At 42.9% G+C, this 18925-nt stretch overlaps 1 pseudogene across 1 annotated transcript; it reads right to left on the reverse strand.

The window, feature by feature from the left end:
- Positions 1 to 2664: 2664 nt before the first annotated feature.
- Positions 2665 to 3125, reverse strand: LOC308266171 (large ribosomal subunit protein uL24-like; annotated as a pseudogene). Its single transcript has one exon. The product of its transcript is annotated as a large ribosomal subunit protein uL24-like (transcript).
- Between the last annotated feature and the right edge of the window lie 15800 nt (positions 3126 to 18925).

Here is an 18925-nt window from a genome sequence, read left to right on the forward strand (position 1 = left end):
TGGAAGTTCTGGCTCACGGCCAACAACATCCCAGGAAAAGATCAAATTTCAAAATATGGTTTCTAGCCGGGTGTGGTGGCGCATGCTTGTAATCCCAGCATTTGGGAGGCTGAGACCTGGGGATCACTGTTCAAGGACAGCCTCAGCTACTTAATGAGGCCATTTGCAACTCAGTGAGAACTGGTTTCAAAATAAAGAATAAAAAATAGGGCTGGGGGTGAGGCTCGGAGGTAGAATGCCCCTGGATTCCATCCCCAGTACCGCAAAAGAAAAAAAAATATATATATGGTTTCTACTAAATGTGCATCACTTTCACACTATCATAAAGTTGAAAAATCATAAATTCATAAGTTGAACCATGATAAGTTGAGGCCCATCTGTATGTGGTTAATTGGTCTCTTTGAATAATTTCATGACTATTTATTTTTTTAAAAAAGTTTATTACTTGAGCGATGGTTTATCCCCCAAAGATTCCTGTGCTAAAAGCTTGGTCCCCAGTGTGGTACTACTGAGGTGTGGAACATTTAAGTATAATGAAGGATGACTAGACCCTGGGGCTCCACCCTCATGAAGGGACTAAAGCCAGCCTCCTGGAATGGGCTGAGTCTCCCAGGAGTGAACTAGGATTGAACAGGTGGCTGAGAGCCACCTGTTATAATGTAAGTTCACCCCACATGCCTGGCCCCTTCTGCTCAGGGCCTTTCTACTTCTCGGTGGAGAAGTGTGTTGGAATGGAATGGTGTGTTGTGATGCAGCCAATAAGCCCTCACCTCGATGCCAGTACCATGCTGTTTGGACTTCCCAGCCAAACACCTAAATACACTTCCGTGTAAGTTATCCAGCATCTGGTACTATGTAATAGCAACACAAAATTGATTAATATAACTTGTGAATTGTTCTTATTTTTGTAGTACTGGGGATTGAACCCAGGGGCATTCTACCTTCGAACTACACCCCCAGCCCGATTTTTTATTATTTATTTTGAAACAGTGTCTCATTAAGTTGTGGAGGTCCTCACTAAGTAGCTGAGGCTGGCCGTGAACCCGGATCCTCTTGTCTCACCTCCCAAGTACTGGGATTACAAGCATGCGCCACCACACCCAGTTTGAATTGTTCTTAATAATATATTTTACCAAGATCTTTATAAAATCTTTTATTGATTATATTTATTCTATTACTAATATTTAAAGTTTTGCAGAATTGGCTGGGTGTGATGGTGCACACTTGTAATCCCAGCATTCAGGAGGCTGAGGCAGGAGAATCAGGGTTTGCAGACAGCCTCAGCTACTTAGTGAGACCTTTGGCAACTCAGTGAGACTCTGTTTCAAAATAAAGAATAAAAAAAATAGGGCTGGGATGTAGCTCGAAGGTAGAATGCCCCTGGGTTTTATCCCCAGTACCACAAAAAAAAAATTTTGCAGAATTTTTTTTTTTTTTTTTTTTTTTTTTGCAGGTTTGGGGATGGAACCCAGGGGCATTTGACCTTCGAGCTACACCCCCTGCCCTATTTTTTTTATTCTTTATTTTGAAACAGGGTCTCACTGAGTTGCAGAGGCCCTCACTAAGTAGCTGAGGCTGTCCGCGAACCGTGATCCTCTGGTCTCAGCCTCCCGAATGCTGGGATTACAAGCGTGCACCACCACGCCCGGCTAGAATTATTTTTTAAATAAAGGTAATCTTTGAGCCTACTGTAGATTGAAATACAGCTCTCAAAAAATACCTTTAGCCAGGCATGGTGGTGCATGCTTGTAATCCCCGCGCTTGGGAGGCAGAGACAGGAGGATCGCACAGGTTCGAAGACAGCCACGCGCGCTGGTTTAGGAGACCCTGTTCCCAAATAAAAATGAAAAAATAGGTCTGAGAGTGTAGCCCGGAGGTAGAAGGGCTTCCAGGAACCCCAGTACCACAAAAAAAAAAAAAAGTTTACTATCTTCAGGGTCAGGGATCTAACCCTGGCTCTGCCTAAACTAGCTGTGTGATCTCAGGCAAGATGCTAAAGTTCTGTCTTCTCACCTGTCAAGTGAGGAGTGGGGTCTGGTGATCTGTGAGTTCTTCCAGGGCCTGCATCTAAGCAGGGAGCTAACTGGAAAATGAAAGACAGCACAGGGCAGTGACCCAAGGATCAAAACTCCCTGATCTCCCTAAGAAAGCTTCAGGGACAGATCCTCCCTCTCTGACTGTTCTCCCCCGACTCACAGCTAGCTGGAAGCCCCCAGGAGCCATTGCTCAGTCAGGCTGCCAGGGCCACCAGACTCATGCCCATGCCGAGACTTGCTACGTGGCAGCAGTCTGCTCAGGACTGGGTTCCCAGGTGTTGGTGTTCTTGGTAACAGTTATCATTATCTGAAATTCTCTTTCTTGTTGGTTTCCACATCTATTGTGCCTATATAGATACTACACAAACTCCATCAAAGCAGAACTGTATCTAAGGTTTCCCTGGCACCAGTATGATGAACAGTACATGGTAAACACATAATAAATATTTAGTGAACGAATAAACAAATTAGGTCAATAGCACTATTACAGTATAACCAAGTCTTTCAATGTCTTTAAACCTCTCAGTAGTCTATTGGTTCCCTCTCAGCACTATGTAGCTGCTTGAGAAGATCTTTTTTTTTTCCATCTTATTTTGGTCTTTAATGAAAAGTTGTGAATGAGATTACTTTATTCCTGCATCTTCTCAATTGTTTCTTCCTGTATTTGCCCTTTTCCTTTCCTACTTGGCGAGATTTGGTCTTCCGTTCCAGGATCTTTTTGCGGTCTTTGTCCAGTTTTTGCCTGGTAATAACCATTTTGCTGGGGTGAATGCCCACATGTACAGTTGTGTCATTGGCCTTTTCCCACTGCACCCGTTCAATATAGATGACATGCTTCTTCCTGTAAACCTGGACTACCTTGCCAATCTGCTGACCTTTGTAGTGTCCTCGTACGACCTGAACTTTATCGTCCTTTCTGATGGGTATAGACCAAACATTGTACTTCTGTCTCAGATCTTTGGAAAGAGGAGAAGACATTACCTTCCTGCGAATGTGGGAAGGTGCATTGAAATGCCTTTTGCGGTTCTTGCTTCGGTCAGAAGTCACGAAGGGATTGAACTTCATTTTGGCCGCTTCAGCGATGGCCGAAAAGGGAAGAGCTGAGAAGATCTTTTTACTGCCCTGATCTTGCTTTCTTATATCCTACTGTGGCTACATTACCATATAATCAGTAAGCACACTGTCTTCCTTTAGCATCCTCCTCACATTATGCTCTGTCTTCAGTAGGCATCATTGGGGTCAACTCATTTGTAATGTTTCTCCTGCATTGGCAAGTCCAGGGCACAGGAGCTAGGGACCAGTGGCTTTGTATTTGCAAATACAAATAAACCTGGCACTTCTGACTACATGATCCAGAGCAAAGTGAGACAACTTTGATCCAGGAACCACTTGGAGGGACCTCAATGACACCCAAGTTGGATCAATCCAATTATTTCATGAAACATTTTGAAAGGTAGAAGGGAAGCACCAGGGATAAGGAATCACGTATCTCCAGAAAAATATCACAAACACTTATCCCAGAATTTCCCACTCTGAGATTTGGTTCTATATTCTTTCTACGGCTTAGTGAAAGCTAACAGAGTTCTTCCAATTGATGTCTAGCGCTTGTAATCTAAGGATTCAACAAGCCTTAGATGAGGCATACTCCATTCCACTTTGCAGCACATGACCCTGTCACCTAACATTTTATATGATCGTTTTCATGGTAACCACATGGATACTTAAAATTAGCAAAAAATAAACTCACACGTTGACCAAAGTTGGCTGATCTTCAGTAGGAAGCACTATGTGGTACAGGAACCTGGGTGAAACTAGAAGAAGCCCAGGCTGCTAGGGAACATGGTTCAGAACTAAAATGGTCGAATTCCATAGGAATACCTATTAGACCTAATGTTATTTTGTTTTTTGGTTTTTGGTTTTTGGTGTTTTTGGTGGTACTGGGGTTCCTGGAAACCCTTCTACCTCCAGGCTACGCTTCCAGACACCTATTTTTATATTTTTATTTGGAAACGGGGTCTCCTAAGCCAGCGAGGCTGGCTTCAAAACTGCACGATCCTCCTCTCTCCGCCTCCCAAGAATGGGGATTACAGGCTTGCGCCACCATGCCCGGTGTAGACCTAATGTTATTTTATTACCTACATAATCAGATAAGAGGAGATGAAAGGATCTGGCTTCTCAGTGGTTTACATGGAAGAGACTGAGCCTAATCTCCCTATAAACCAACACTACATGAGCACAACATAATGAGAAATAATAAATGGATAAAATTCCCAGGTCAAGGCAGGGAGTAATGATTCTTCAGTCTGTCTGGATTGAATATTATTTGAAGGATTGTGCCCAAATCTGTTGTCATTTTATAAGGATGACAGTGTCTAGAGATCATCCAGGTGAGGGCTCTAAAGTGATGGGAGAGATACAAAGCATGTCACATGAAGAACCATTAAGAGAATGTGGAGGGGGCAATGTGTGGCTAAGGAAAGGAAAGAGCAACCACATGGATGTCTTCTCTGTAACCCTACTGGACAGAGCAGGATCAGTGGGATAAAACCACAGGAAGATATAACTTAAAGAACGATGTTCTTAGCTGGGCATGGTGGCACAGGTCTGTAATCCCTGTACTTGGGAGGCTGAGGCAGGAGGATTGAAGGTTCAAGCCAGTCTCAGCAATTTAGCAAGACCCCCAGCAACTTGGTGAAACCCTATTGCAAAATAAAAAATAAAAAGGGCTGGGGATGTAATTCACATACAGAATGCTCCTTGGGGTCAATCTCCAGTACCAAAAAGAGAGGAAAAATAAAAAAGGCACATTCTTTCAGAAATTTCAAACAATATTATCATGTACTTAACCAAGAAGTGGGTAACTGTCCTGGAAATATTCTAAAACCAGCTAAATATTTCAGGATATTTAAAAAGTACTTGCGGGCATGGTGACACACACCTGTAACCCCAGTACTTGGAATGCTGAGGATCCCAGAAGGATTATAGGTTCAAGACCAGATTTAGCAACCTAGCAAGACCTTGTCTCAAAACAAAAAATAAGAAGGGGCTAGGGAAGTTTGTAATTCCAGTACATTGGAGACTGAGACAAGAAGATTGTGCAGGTTTGAAGCCAGCCTAAGCTATTTAGCGAGGCTCTCAGCAACTTAGTGAGACCCTGTTTCCAAATAAAATATAAAATAGGTCTGAGAATGTAGCTCAGAGATAGAAGGCCCCTGGGTTCCACCCCTAGTACAACAAAAGGAGGAGGAGGAAGAGGAGGAGGGGGAGGAGGAGGAGGAGGAGGAAGAGGAGGAGGAGGAGGAGGTGGTGGTGGCGGTGGCTAGGGGTATAGCTCAGAGGTAGCATGCCCCTAGATTTAATCCCCAGTACATAAAAGTAAAGTAAATTAGAAATATAAAGTGATTTTACATTGGATAGATGGACGGGAGAGATGGCATTCATTCTTTCTGTGCTAAGATGTTTTTATTTGGGGGGGGGGGTCCTTTCACTCATTCGCGTGACTTGAGCAAGCAAGTTTATTTTTCTTAGGCTTTTCAGAATTCTATAAGTAGAATGGTCTCTAAATCCTTCACATTGCAAAATTCTGTGACTTACAATGGAGACAGAACAGGACACCTAAGGTGGAGAAAGGGGAGATTCACCTGGAGCAGAAAGAGGAGGTGGGGAGAAAGGAGTCTGCAAGTCAAGGGAAAGGGGAAGGGTGATCAAAGACCAGAACAAAGAAAGAGGGGGAAAAACTCATGAAGAAGTCATAACAGGGAAGAAGAAAAAGAACCAAAAAAAGAAAGGAGAAAGGGAAATGATCAGCTCTTCTTTTCCCCAGCCCTTCCTAGGTCTATGCAACAGCTCTGTTTCCAGCCTCTTTATTTTTTAGCTATATTGATAAATTTCAACTGGCATTAATGTCAAGCAGTGGTTAATGCCATAGCTGTGACTTCTAATTCAATTTTATTACTGAAGGCATCTTTTTTTTCCAAACAAGGATTTCTCTAAGACTCGTTGTATTTCCCCTTTATATTCATCATATGAAAGGTCTCCGGGAGCCCCTAAACTTCCGTTTATGCTGATGCTCCATTTGGTATGCTGAAGGTCCTTCATTGCCATTCGTTATGAATGAGCTACAACAGTATTGCAACAGCGCTCGGCAAACAGCTCCTGACTTTCAGGTGTCGTTACATGCAAGTTAAACTAAATGGATGAATTTTTAGCAGGAATAATGTAGTTCATGTTGACATTATTCACAGCTTTCCCAAGAAGACAAGTATTAATCAGACAACACTTGTATAGGTCTCAGTATATAAATATTTGGGTATCTGGCTAAACAGTGCCCTAACCTTTAAAAGGCATATAGACCTTATGCTTTAAATAGGATCATCAGTATAAAGGGCAATTTAGGACAAATAAAAAGAGGAACTTCTTTGCACAAGAGTATGAATGTATATGGAGCCCATTATCTCAACAGTTTGAACAGCATAAAAATAAAAATAAGCTTAAGAAGCATTTAGATAAATCAGTAATCACAAAGTTCTGTGGATGTGTCCCTCAAAACCACCCAAGCACACAGGCATGGTGGCACACACGTAGTTTCAGCTACTCAGGAAGCTGGAGTAGGAAGATTGCTTGAGCCCAAGAAATTTGAGCCAGCCTGGGCAAAAAAGCATCTAAAAAAATCTGCAGGGTGCAGTAGCACATCACTATAATCCCAGTAAATAGGGAGGCTGAGGCAGGAAGATCTCAAGTTCAACACCAGCAAGCAGCAATCAGTGAGACCCTATTTCAAAATAAACTAAAATAGATCTGGAGGTATATGTATCTTAGAAGTATAATGCTCCTGGGTTCAATCCCCAGTAATATACAACACACACACACACACACACACACACACACACACACACACACACGCACACGGTCACTCATGCATCTACCCTTCTAGTCCACCTGTCCCCACCACCTTAGACAACATATATTTATTGAGCCTTCCAAGGAAATTTTTTTAATTTTGAAACTCATCTATGTTTTTTTTTAAGTTTATAATTTAGAAAGAGGAGTATGGTGTGCCACAGGAGATTAATAAAAAGTGTGCAGGTGTATGCTACCTGCTAAATGAACCAATGGACACTACTTGCTTCAGAGTTAAGAAGGCGCTATCTCCTGGGGCAGGATGACTTCCTGTACAGGGATAAACTTGATAATGCCTGGGGTAACCAGCCATTTGCCTGGAGGGAGAACAGAGTCCATGTGAAAAAACTTCCACAAGAGATCAGAGAATGAGAACTTTCGAAACCAAAGCTTGGATATACGCGCTAAAGAGGCAAAAGAGCTGAGACGGTCATTCAAGTGGTGAGGAAGGAGGAACCTGAGCGGGAAGCTCTGACGAGAAGTAACAAGAACCCGAGCTGAGAACCACAGTGTGAGCGGGGAGGGAGGACCAGATATCAGGATGTCGGGGCGCCCTGCTCTTCCCTTCTTGTGCAAGCTGGTGCTCCATTCATTTCTTCTCAGCTTGTTCATCTCATTCAAAAGTCTCCCTCGCATCCCACACGTAGTCAAACTGCTGTTCACCTGGCCCGTGCTCCAGTCTTGCACAGATCTATTTCAGTTGCGGCTTACGCACAACAGGACCTTTCTACTACATCAGTCAGTTCTCGAAATTAAGCACACATGCAGGACATTATTAGTGAGCATTGGAGGTCTCCCATTTGCTCAGCTCTCTACTAGATGCAAAAATGAAGGGCTGATAAAATACAGTACTATTCTTAAAGAACCCTAATTTAATGGAATGCCTTTTGTACCATTTTTTGCATAATCCTACTCATTCATCCACAAGTGGCTTGTGTCCACATCTTCCCCAGGGCCACAGACGATTATTTTTGCCCACACTGCCCTCACTTTGAGTTTATCTGTACCTGTAAAACTCTTCCACTTATTTTACCATTTAATATTATCATTTATAGTTTTAGCATGTCAAAAAAAATTGTCACCTTTTTCTAACAAATTCAGCACTTAAGTTTGGTTTTTGTAGCTGGGCAGAGTAGCGCATGCCTGTAATCCCAGCTAATTGGGAGGGAAGGCAGGAAGATTGCAAGTCTAAGCCCAATCTAGAAAACTTAGTGAAATCTTGTCTCAAAATAAAAATTTAAACAGGCTGAAGGATAGGCCGGGCGTGGTGGCGCATGCTTGTAATCCCCGCGCTTGGGAGGCAGAGACAGGAGGATCGCGCAGGTTCGAAGCCAGCCGCGCGCGCTGGCTTAGGAGACCCTGTTTCCAAATAAAAATGTAAAAATAGGTCTGGGAGTGTAGCCCGGAGGTAGAAGGGCTTCTAGGAATCCCAGTACCACAAAAAAAAAAAAAAAAAAAAACAGGCTGAAGGATAGAGTGCCACTGGGTTTAATCCCCAGTATAACCCTTGCCCCCCATATTGGTTTTGTTTCTGGTTATTGTCCCTGCAATTTGCATATACTGTCACCAGGAGACAATGTCACGTCAGGAGTACAATAGCTCATAGCACTCAGACTTTAAAAGCATACATTTATACTATTTTATATGCTCTACATTAACCCTAGTCTTACATACAGGGGTAGTTAAAACACAAATTATGTAACTTTTCTGGGTTGTAATTTGGAAATAAATCTTTATGTACAATTTACCCTTCAGTTTTGGCTTTAGATGTGAAATTTTTAATAGATAATCTTCTCAACAATTCCCACTTACTTTCCATAATGCCAGGAGGCTTCTACTGGTCAGCTCCTAAGCTAGCCCCTTGACAATCCCCTTGCCCACTTGATAGATATTTTTCACACACATTTTTTGGGGGGACTGGGATTTGGCTTTCTACCTGTGAGCCACAGCCCTATTATTTATTTATTTATTTATTTATTTTTGTGGGTCTGGGGATGGAATCCATGGGCATTCGACCTCCAAGGCACACCCCCTGCCCTATTTTTTTTATTCTTTATTTTGAAACTGGGTCTCACTGAGTTGCAGAGGGCCTCACTAAGTAGCTGAGGCTGTCCACGAACCACGATCCTCCGGTCTCAGCCTCCCTAATGCTGGGATTACAAGCGTGTGCCACCATGCCCCGGCTATTTTTTTTATTTTGGAAGAGCATCTCACTAAATTGTGGAAGCTGGTCTTGAACCTGCAATCCTACAATCTCAGCCTCCCAAATACTGGGATTAGAGGTGTGTGCCACCACGCCTGGCTCATAAGCAGTTTTATGTGTGTAGCTTCATTGAGTTAAAGACATAGAAATAACATACACTACTTTTTATTCTTTTTTTGTTAAAAGGGTCTCAAAATAATAAAAAAAAAATAGGGCTGTGGGTGTAGCTCAGAGGTAGAATGCCCCTGGGTTCCATCCCCAGTACCAGAAAGGAAGAAGAAAGAAAGAAGAAAGCAAGAAAGCAGGCAAGCAGACTAAAATTCATTGAGAGTACGTGTGTTTTTAGCAACCCAAAGTGCAGACACCTAACACCACCAAAAATGCCAACAAAATAATTGATTGGACAACATAAGTACAGTGGTGGAGAAAAACATGGTGCTGACCATGCTGGGCAGGATTTGAATTCAGATCCACAGAGTGTCAAGAAAACAGGAGCCATTTGACTTACGAGGCTGTGATTCCATCAAGGAATGTTGGGGACCACGTGAACCATCTGTGCCTCCAGAAATGACCGCCCTGGATTGCAGTCACCCGTGGTTTGTTCTACGAGTAATTTAGTGGCTGCGTTTGCACAGTAGGTTGTGTCAAACTTCAAACTTTGGAGATTTCTTTGCAACTTGATTTGTCTTTTACCGGGGAATCTGTCTATTTCTGTAAGAAATCTTTATGGAGCATCTGCCATAGGCACCTGCTGTGGGGAGAAGTGGATTTTTCAGTCCCCTTTGGACCTCCAGCTGTTGGACCTCCAGCTGTGGCAGGCTTTAAACCCTTACAGTTATCCAATGCCAGAAATCAGACATCCTATCACCAGCAAGGGAGCCCTGCTGGAGAATAACTACTTCTCCACAACAAAAGATAAAGCACAATGTTTAATTAGGATACAACCACAAGTGTTTTAGGGTGAGTTCTCAGAGCATTTCATCCCCGGGGGTCTTTCTAAGCAGTTTCTCAGGACTCCGCTCACAGGGAAAGAAGCTGCTGCTGCACAGTGACTTGGCAAAGTTGCTTTTAAGAAAAAGTGAATCCCTTAGTGCTAAGTCTTAGGCGCATACACCACAGCCCCACACCACCTGCCTCCAAACAGCCAGCACAGGGCCACCGAGCAAAAGCAGGTCCTTGCCTGTCACCGATGCATTCCATCCCCACTTAGCCCCGTGAAGGCGACTCGGTGCTTCCCTCAGCTCCTTGGTGCTAATGTTTGGTGGTAGAGAGAAAGTCCTTGATAGTATGCGTTGTCTCAGGAGGATGAGGATACAGCAGGACTTTTCACTTACTAAGCCGACTTCAGGTTACGTGGTGTGTGGACCACTATTTCTTAGGCATCCAGGCTTCTGAAAATCTTTTCTAATCAAAGAAACACTTGTTTCCTGCTTTCTGTGCTAGAAAGAGGGCACATCAGCTGAGGCATTATGACTTGGAAAAATAAGTTAACTGTCAGTGCTATAAGTGCAGGAGGAAAATGCAGGAACATTTTCTGCATCGAGAGACAGGGAGCCTGGATGGACACCTCCGAGAGGCCTCCCTGGGCACCAGGCCAGCAGGACTCCATCCACTATCCAAAGCATCTTAGTATTGGCATCTGTCTTTAACCAGAACGTTGTGTGCTTATGCTTTACATCTCGTTGAGGGTATGGTCAGTACTTGATTTAGCTGTCTATCCACCACTGGATTAAGGTTCACCAGAGAAATTTGACCAAAAGAAATTATGGAGGCCAAGAAGTCCCATGACCTGCCATCCACATGCTGGAGACCCAGGGGAGATGGTGGTGTCTTTCAGTCTGAGCCTAGAAGAAGCCCAAGAGCCCGAGGAGCCAATAAGAAAATCCCAGTGTGAGAGCAGGAGATGACATGGACTGTCCCTGCTCACGTGGTGAAGCAGGAAAAAACAGAGGAGGATTGTGCCTCCACTTTTTGTCCTATTCGGGTCCCCAGCGAATTTGGATGATTTCCAACCACACAGAGCAGGCAATCCACTTTGCTAAATTGATGAATTCTTTGTGAATGTGTGGGAACTTCCCCCAGGCTATATATCTAAGAATAGAGCAGAGATTCCCAAACTTATAGTCTCACCACCATCTTTTCAGGGAAAAAAAAAATTGCTCAGCACCCTCATGGGCATTTTTCTTTTCTTTTCTTTTCTTTCTTTCTTTCTTTCTTTCTTTCTTTCTTTCTTTCTTTCTTTCCTTCTTTCTTTCTTTCTTTTTTGTTTGTTTTGTGGTACCATGGATTGAACCCAAGGGCATTCTACCTCCAAGCTACACCCCCAGCCCTATTTTTTTTTATTTATTTATTTTTTTTTTTTTTAGTTTCTACTTGGAAACAGGGTCTCACTAAGTTGCAGAGGGCCTCACTAAGTAGCTGAAGCTGGCTACAAACCTGCGATCCTCCTGTCTCAGCCTCCCAAGTACTAGGACTACAAACATGCACCACCATGCCCAGCTCCCCCTGGGCATTTCTACTACCCTTTTATTTTTACTTAACACTTCCAATTGTACCCAAAGCTGCTATTGCACCCCTAGATAAGTCATCCTCCTCTCCAGGCGCAGTGTCACTCATGTTGGGAGTCTATGACTTAAACCAAATTTCCCAATAGAATCACCTTTGCCAAACTGAAGTTTTTATTTTTATTTATTTATTTTTTTTTTTTTTTTGTGTGTGTGTGTGTGTGTGTGTGTGTGTGTGTGTGTGTGTGTGTGATGCTGGAGGCATGATACTCAGGTATATTCTACCTCTGGGCTTCACCCCCAGCTTCATTTAATTTTTTTTATTTTGAGATAGATGGTCTAGTCTCAAATCTGCAAATCTTCTGTCTCTACCTCCCAAGTACTGAGATTACAGGTGTACACCATGCTGCCTGGCTCCGAGTTCAGACCTTTTTTTTTTTTTTGGTACTGGGGATGGAACCCAGGGGCATTCTACCTCCAAGCTACACCCCAGCTATTTATTTATTTATTGATTGATTGATTGATTGATTGATTTGCAGTACAGGAAATGAAACCCAGGGGCATTCTACCTCCGAGGTACACCCAGCTCTATTTTTTATTCTTTATTTTGAAACAAGATCTCATCAAGTTGCAGAGGGCCTCACTAAGTAGCTGTGGCTGTCTGCAAACTGTGATCCTCCTGTCTCAGCCTCCCGATGCTGGGATTACAGGTGTGCACCACCACGCCGGGCTCTGAGTTCAGTTTTTAATACAGTATGAACATCTTCAGCTTACCTACACATTGCTGAATGATGCTTCAAAGGCCTTGTGCCAGTACAAAGTCCTTCCTATAGTAAATGAGCACCTACAGTGTAATCTTACCCAGAAACATCCTCACGAACATACCCACAAACTACATTTAATCTAAGCACCCCTTGGCCCATTCATGTTGACACCTAAAATCAGTCGCCATTATCCATGATTAACCCACCATCAAATAAGTGAATGCCATGGTGACAGTGGTAATGGTGATGGCGATAGTGACCGTGTTCGCATCTATGTCACAGAATTGTGTGAGCATTAATATATATGAATTAATATATATGCACGTAGCTAAGAACATAGTGCTTGGTTCATAGTAAGTGACATGTAAATATTAGCTATACTTATTTGGCCAATAAACTTCTCTTTCCAGTGCTGGGAGAATCATGAAATCAGTATTTATAGGGTGGTATTCAACTTCAGGGAACAATGGAAAGAGGTTTGAGCTGGAAGGTATCAAAGATCACCCTGTGAGCCCTTTGTTTTATATATGAGAACGCTGTCGACACGCATCAGGAGTTACCAGCTCTAACACTGAATTGACAAACGCAAGCTGCTAAGAACTGCTATTCTCTCGCCAGCCCATTTGTTTCAATTATCCAATTATCCTCTCAGGGCTGTGCTTTCGCTCGTCTTTTCTCTTCTTCTCTGTCTCCGTCTCTGTCTCCTTCTCTGTCTCCACCTCCATCCTGAGGATTGAACCCAGCGGCATTCTACCTACGAACTATACCTCCAGCCCTTCTTATGTTTTCTTTTGAAACAGGGTCTAAGTTGCTGAGGACCTTGATAAACTGCTGAAGTTGGTCTCAAACCTGAGATCCTCCTGTGTCAGCCTCCCCAGTCCTCCAATGACTGGGGTGCTCCACTCACTTTTCTGCCCTTCACAATTTCCAATCCTACCTGTTCTACTGGCTTCTCAAATTCAGTGTGGCTAAAACCAAACTCCCCTTTCCTCTCAAGGCTTATTCTCTCCTGCACATTTCCAGTGTCTAATGACAGTCAGGGGGCAGCATAGGCAAGGGTATCTCCCTCCTCCAGTGCTCCCAGCACCTGAGAGCCTAGTGCTCCCTGTGCACAGTGGCTGTCCTCGGCTCCTCCCCAGTCCCATCACCCTTGCCCCACTTCATGCCTCCAGCCTTACTCTGCACCACCAAAATCTGGTCCTGCTGCTCTGCATTCAGGCTGTCCTCAAATATATCTGATTCGTGTGTGTGTGTGTGTGTGTGTGTGTGTGGTGCTGGGAGTTGAACTCAAAAGCATTCTATCTCTGAGCTATACCCCCAGCCCTGTTTTTTTTTTATTCTTTATTTCGAAACAAGGTCTCACTAAGTTGCCCAGTGCCTCACTAAGCAGCTGAGGCTGGCCACGAACACGGATCCTCCTATCTCAGCCTCCCAAGTACTGGTATTTCAAATGTGTGCCACCACGCCCGGCTAATATATCTTATTTAAATGTAGTACTTGGCCCGGTATAGTGGCACACACTTACAATCTCAGTACTTGGAAAGCTGACACAGGAGGATCACAAGTTCTTAGCCAGGCTCAGCAACTTGGTGAGATCCTGTTTCAAAATAAAAAATAAAATAGGGCTGAGGGTAGAGCTCAGAGGTAGAAAGCCCCTAGGTTAAATCTCCCGTACCAAAATATACAAGTAAATAAATAAATACGGTACGCTTTCACTCCATGTTAGCCCCTGGCTCAGAAAACCTTCATACTCACAGGGAAGGCTCCCAAATAGTCTTGTCCCGGAGCCCTTCCTCCTCTCTTCCCCTCTCCCCATGTTTGTGCCACCAGCAAATCTGGACTATTTAACATCGCTGAGTCGTCCCCGGGACTTCTGCAGTCTTCCTTTGAATTCACCTTTTGATGCTGAAGAGGGGCCTGAGGAGGAAGCCCAGGGTTCCCGCAGATCTGCAAGATCAATGTGCAGATGGGGCAGGTGGGCCAGGGCCGGGGACTGAGCCATCCTTCTCCCACGCTCCTCCTCCTCAAGGCTCCTCGATGTTGGTTTTCATCCGAATTTACCAGGATACAAGTGCTGAGCATGAATTACCCAGCATGCTCGCCGGGCCACACACCCACACTCCCATCCTGCTGGCCCTCTCTATTTGAGATAACTCCCTGAGGTTTTCAGAATAAGAACACTGGCACCAAAGTAGACAGGGTAACTTTTAGGCACATACAGAGCAACACAGCGATTCCCCTAAGGAAAAGGCTGTTTCTCTTTGCTCCCCCCCCCCACAAGTCCCCCTTTCATCCAAAGGATAAACTGCTTTAACCTTGGCAGTTTTTAAAAGAAAAGTCTTTTGCCGAAAGGAACCAGCCAGCTGGGAAGTGTTTAATGGGGACGACAGTGACATCTACAAACAAAATTGGAGGCTCCTAAGAGAGCGAGGACATCAATTTCCCACCTCTCTCCTCTTAGAGGAAAGAAAAGCAAAAGGGTGAAAACTGAACGTTCAGTACGAATGGCAGCAGAGCAATCGTCACTTCTGGGAGCGCAGCGCATCAGGAAGGCGGCCACCCACCCTTCTAGAGACCTCGAAAGGCGGAGAGCAATGCCCCCTCACAAAACGCATGCTAGTCTGCAGTCCTGGATGCTCACACAATTTCTAGAAGGGTCTGAAGTCAGCTTAAATGTTAAGGTAAAATTCCAGGCGTGCTTGATGTCTCTATAGCTCCTGACATGCTTGCAGTTCCAGTTATCCCTGCGGGTTTGTTGCCATGGGTGGAACACTTAGAAATAAGATTTGTATTTCCAAGACCTTCCTGTGCGTGCTTGACCCTGAGACATGACTTGTTCAAATCTTAGCCATATTACTCTGCAGATTTACCTCTGCAAGCCTCTTTTTTCAAACTGTAAAATGGGAAATATAACCATTTTATTGAACAGGTATAGAAACTAATTGAGACAATATTTATACAGGGGGAAATTGGTCCATTATAAACTCTAGCCACAACCAAAGTCTTAAGATGTGTCCCCAGCTCCCTCCCCTCCCCTTTCTCTACTAGGGCCATCTCTTCTCACAAAGTCCCAAGGGGCACATTGGGCAAGAATTCAAAGCAGGAGTGAATCGAGAGGCATGTTCCAAAGATCTGTGTTTCTTCTTCAAATAAAAAAAAAAAAACACTCATTTGAAATTCTATCAGAAAGTTATATGCCTAAAAAATTCATTACCTTGTTCTAATTATACAAGAGACTTACAACTAAAATATTCTCCTAATCATCTAAGAGACCACCACTTAACAGGATATTAGATGCAAAAAATTCAGATTTTCCCTGTGGGTATAAAGTTTAAACATTCAAATGTGCAAAAGAGAAGCGAATTGGAATGAAGACATTCACAGCAAGCTATTTCATATCCATTAGTTATCATTTACACATCAAATACATACAGCATTAAGACCAAATTTACAGAATTCCCACATTTATGTACAGGAATCGATATAGTGCACAATTCAAATCTATCTTACAATCAAGTGTACAAGTTTAAGTATGGCTTTATAAACTACTAACAATAACTGTGCTAAAGTAACTCATAGGTCCAGAAATAAACACTGGAATGCCGACTCCCCCTGGGCTCTCCATCAGCAAGATGCTATTCACTGTGTTTGCAGACTGGCTGGTGCAGGTAAATGTCTCCAGGCAGGCTCTGCCTTCAGCCCCAATGCAGCTGAGATGTGGGCTCAAATCATGCCAACAGTGGCCCTTGAGATCCCCGATAGCTGAAAATGAATCTGTACATCTCTCACACAATTAGACACACGGCTATAAACAAATAGAAGAAAAACATAATCAGCGCGATGATGATTACCAAGTATTTTCTGAACATGCTTTACAGATTGGTGGTGAGATTCTCCCGCAACACATCCTGCATTTGCATTATCTGGGTCCTTCCCCTTTTCTTCTTCTTTTGTTTTACTTAAGTCTGTGTGATGGGAAATCTTTCAGGTATTTTTCAAGGCATTCTAGATCAAGTGGTCCCAAAAACAAAATTAAAAAGAGCTCTCACAGAAGTGACCTCTAATTGTACACTCTGCCCTTCCCTCAACCCCAAATGCTTATTTTAAGTAAAAATAAATAAATACCTTGACCCAAAATCATGCACCCATGCTATTTTATATCCACTTTGCCACACATGTCACAGACACATTCTCTAATCATTTACAGTCTTCTGGGTGCTACTTCTAAGTACCCCTCTCCTCATTCTTTAAACTTTATTGAATACCAGAGAATATACTTTTAAAATTTCTATGATTCTTAATGTATATTACCTATCAATGGAACAGTACATACATATACAGAGTGTATACATATACACATATGTGCGTATCACAAATAATACACTGAGGGAAATGTGTAGAAAGTTTTGCTAATAAAGTTAATAAGCACAAAGGTTTGTAAACCAGTGCCTAAATATAAATGATTTAGGGGGTCCCCATTTTTAAAAAAACTTCTCATTTATAAAATGGAAAGTGAATGCCACAAACACTCTGGAGAGAATAGAAGTTCCAAAAATCAAAGGCATAAATGCACAGGTCCCTCTAACCTCCCCCCGAGTTTCCTGGCCTGGGGCAATCTGGAGGCACTAGCACCGCTATTAAGATAAACATGCTACTTCGGTGCTTCCTGGGCCAGCCACGTGTATATCCATAGGCAATCCTGCCCTACATGGACGGCCTTTGCTCTTGATTTGTAAACCTGTACTTTTTACTATTTTAGTAAGAGGCCACCTAGAAACTTCCTATGTACTTGACACACACACAGAGACACCACCCAGTCATTTGATACCCTGGAATTCCTTCACTGTTGCCTTCTCCCCTCCTGCTCAGTGAAATTTGAATACCTCCCAGACGAAGACTGGTGTCTCTCTTCCCAAACACTACCCTGAAAAAACCATCACTCACATCAGGGTTTGGGTTGTAAAACATTCTCTACGATGCCAAGATGCCAGTAACGGGGGGTGGGGTAGCAAACAGTCACAACAAGCACAATCTGAACCCATGATTCTTAGTGCTCGAGGTAAGATCATTTTGACAAGAGAAACACAAACACGTCACCCCTACTGAAGCAGAGATCTATCAGATTTTGGAACACTGTCTTTAGTCTCATTGCTGAAAAAAATGAAATATAGCTAATTGAAAGTAAAAATACTCATTGGTCATGGTTAATAAACTAAATGTGATCTTTTATGGGGGTGGAGTACAAGAAAACATGAAAGAACACTTCAGTTCTGAACAACTATTAATAGGGGACTATAGATGGTTTGGGATTTTTTGGCTTTTGGGTTGTTTGGTTTTTATTTGTTTTGTTTTGTTTTGTTATGTTTGCCATACTGGGAATGGAACCCAGGGGCATTCTACCTCTGAGCTACACACCCAGCCCTATTTTTTATTCTTTATTTTGAAACAGTGTCTCACTGAGTTGCAGAGAACCTCACTAAGTAGCCGAGGCTGTCCTCGAACCATGATCCTCCTGTCTCAGCCTCCCGAATGCTGGGATTACAAATCTGAGCCACCACCCCTGGTTTGTTTTTGTTGTTGTTGTTTTTAAGCAGGAGGTGACAGTGAATATCCAGAGCATTCTATCCATTATCTGTTTAACCACTACTAATTAACATGGCAAGTCAAAAGCTAGATCCTATTTCTTAAAGAGCCACGGGGTAATTTTCGGGAAAAGTCTTAAAAAAAGAAAAAAGATTGAAATATTACTGATAAATGAAAATTATTCTAGGGTCACAGATTAAAAACAAACAAAAACAAATGCTTGCTAATGGAAGGTGGGAGATAAATTAGTTCTTTAGTAACACTACTTTTATAAAATTAACTAATTGTGAGATATATATTACTATAATTAGTTAATAATTAGTTGCTTGTTTCAAAATATTTGAGGTTGTGCCGGGCGTGGTGGCACACGCTTGTAATCCCTGCGCTTGGGAGGCGGAGACAGGAGGGTCGCACAGGTTCGAATATATATATTTGAAGTTGTAAGGAGGGAACAAGAGTAATTTTTTAAATGTAAAATGATTATCAGGTTCATTGCTGAAATTATTATTATTATTATTGTTAATTTTTGCGGTACTGGGGATGGAACCCAGGGACATTATACCTATGAACTATACCCCAGCCCTATTTTTTATTCTTTTTATTTTTGAAACAGGGTCTCACTGAGTTGCAAAGGGCCTCACTAAGGAGCTGAGGCTGTCCGTGAACCTCAGTCCTCCTGTCTAAGCCTCCCAAATGCTGGGATTGATTACAAGTGTGTGCCACCATGCCTGGCTCATTGCTGAAATTATTTATGTTCAAGATACTTTACCAATCTTTCACTCTAGATAATTTGTCTCCCTGCTGTAATAATCAGGATTTGGTGCTGGCTAGACACATCCACTAGTTATTTTATTATTACAACAGTCTCCATTAGACATTTGGAGGTGATAACTCTCATGAAATCTGAGCTTCCTAGCTTGTCATGAGCCAAAAGCA

Source organism: Muscardinus avellanarius, assembly GCF_963383645.1.
Source record: "Muscardinus avellanarius genome assembly, chromosome: 8".
Classification (NCBI taxonomy): domain Eukaryota; kingdom Metazoa; phylum Chordata; class Mammalia; order Rodentia; family Gliridae; genus Muscardinus; species Muscardinus avellanarius.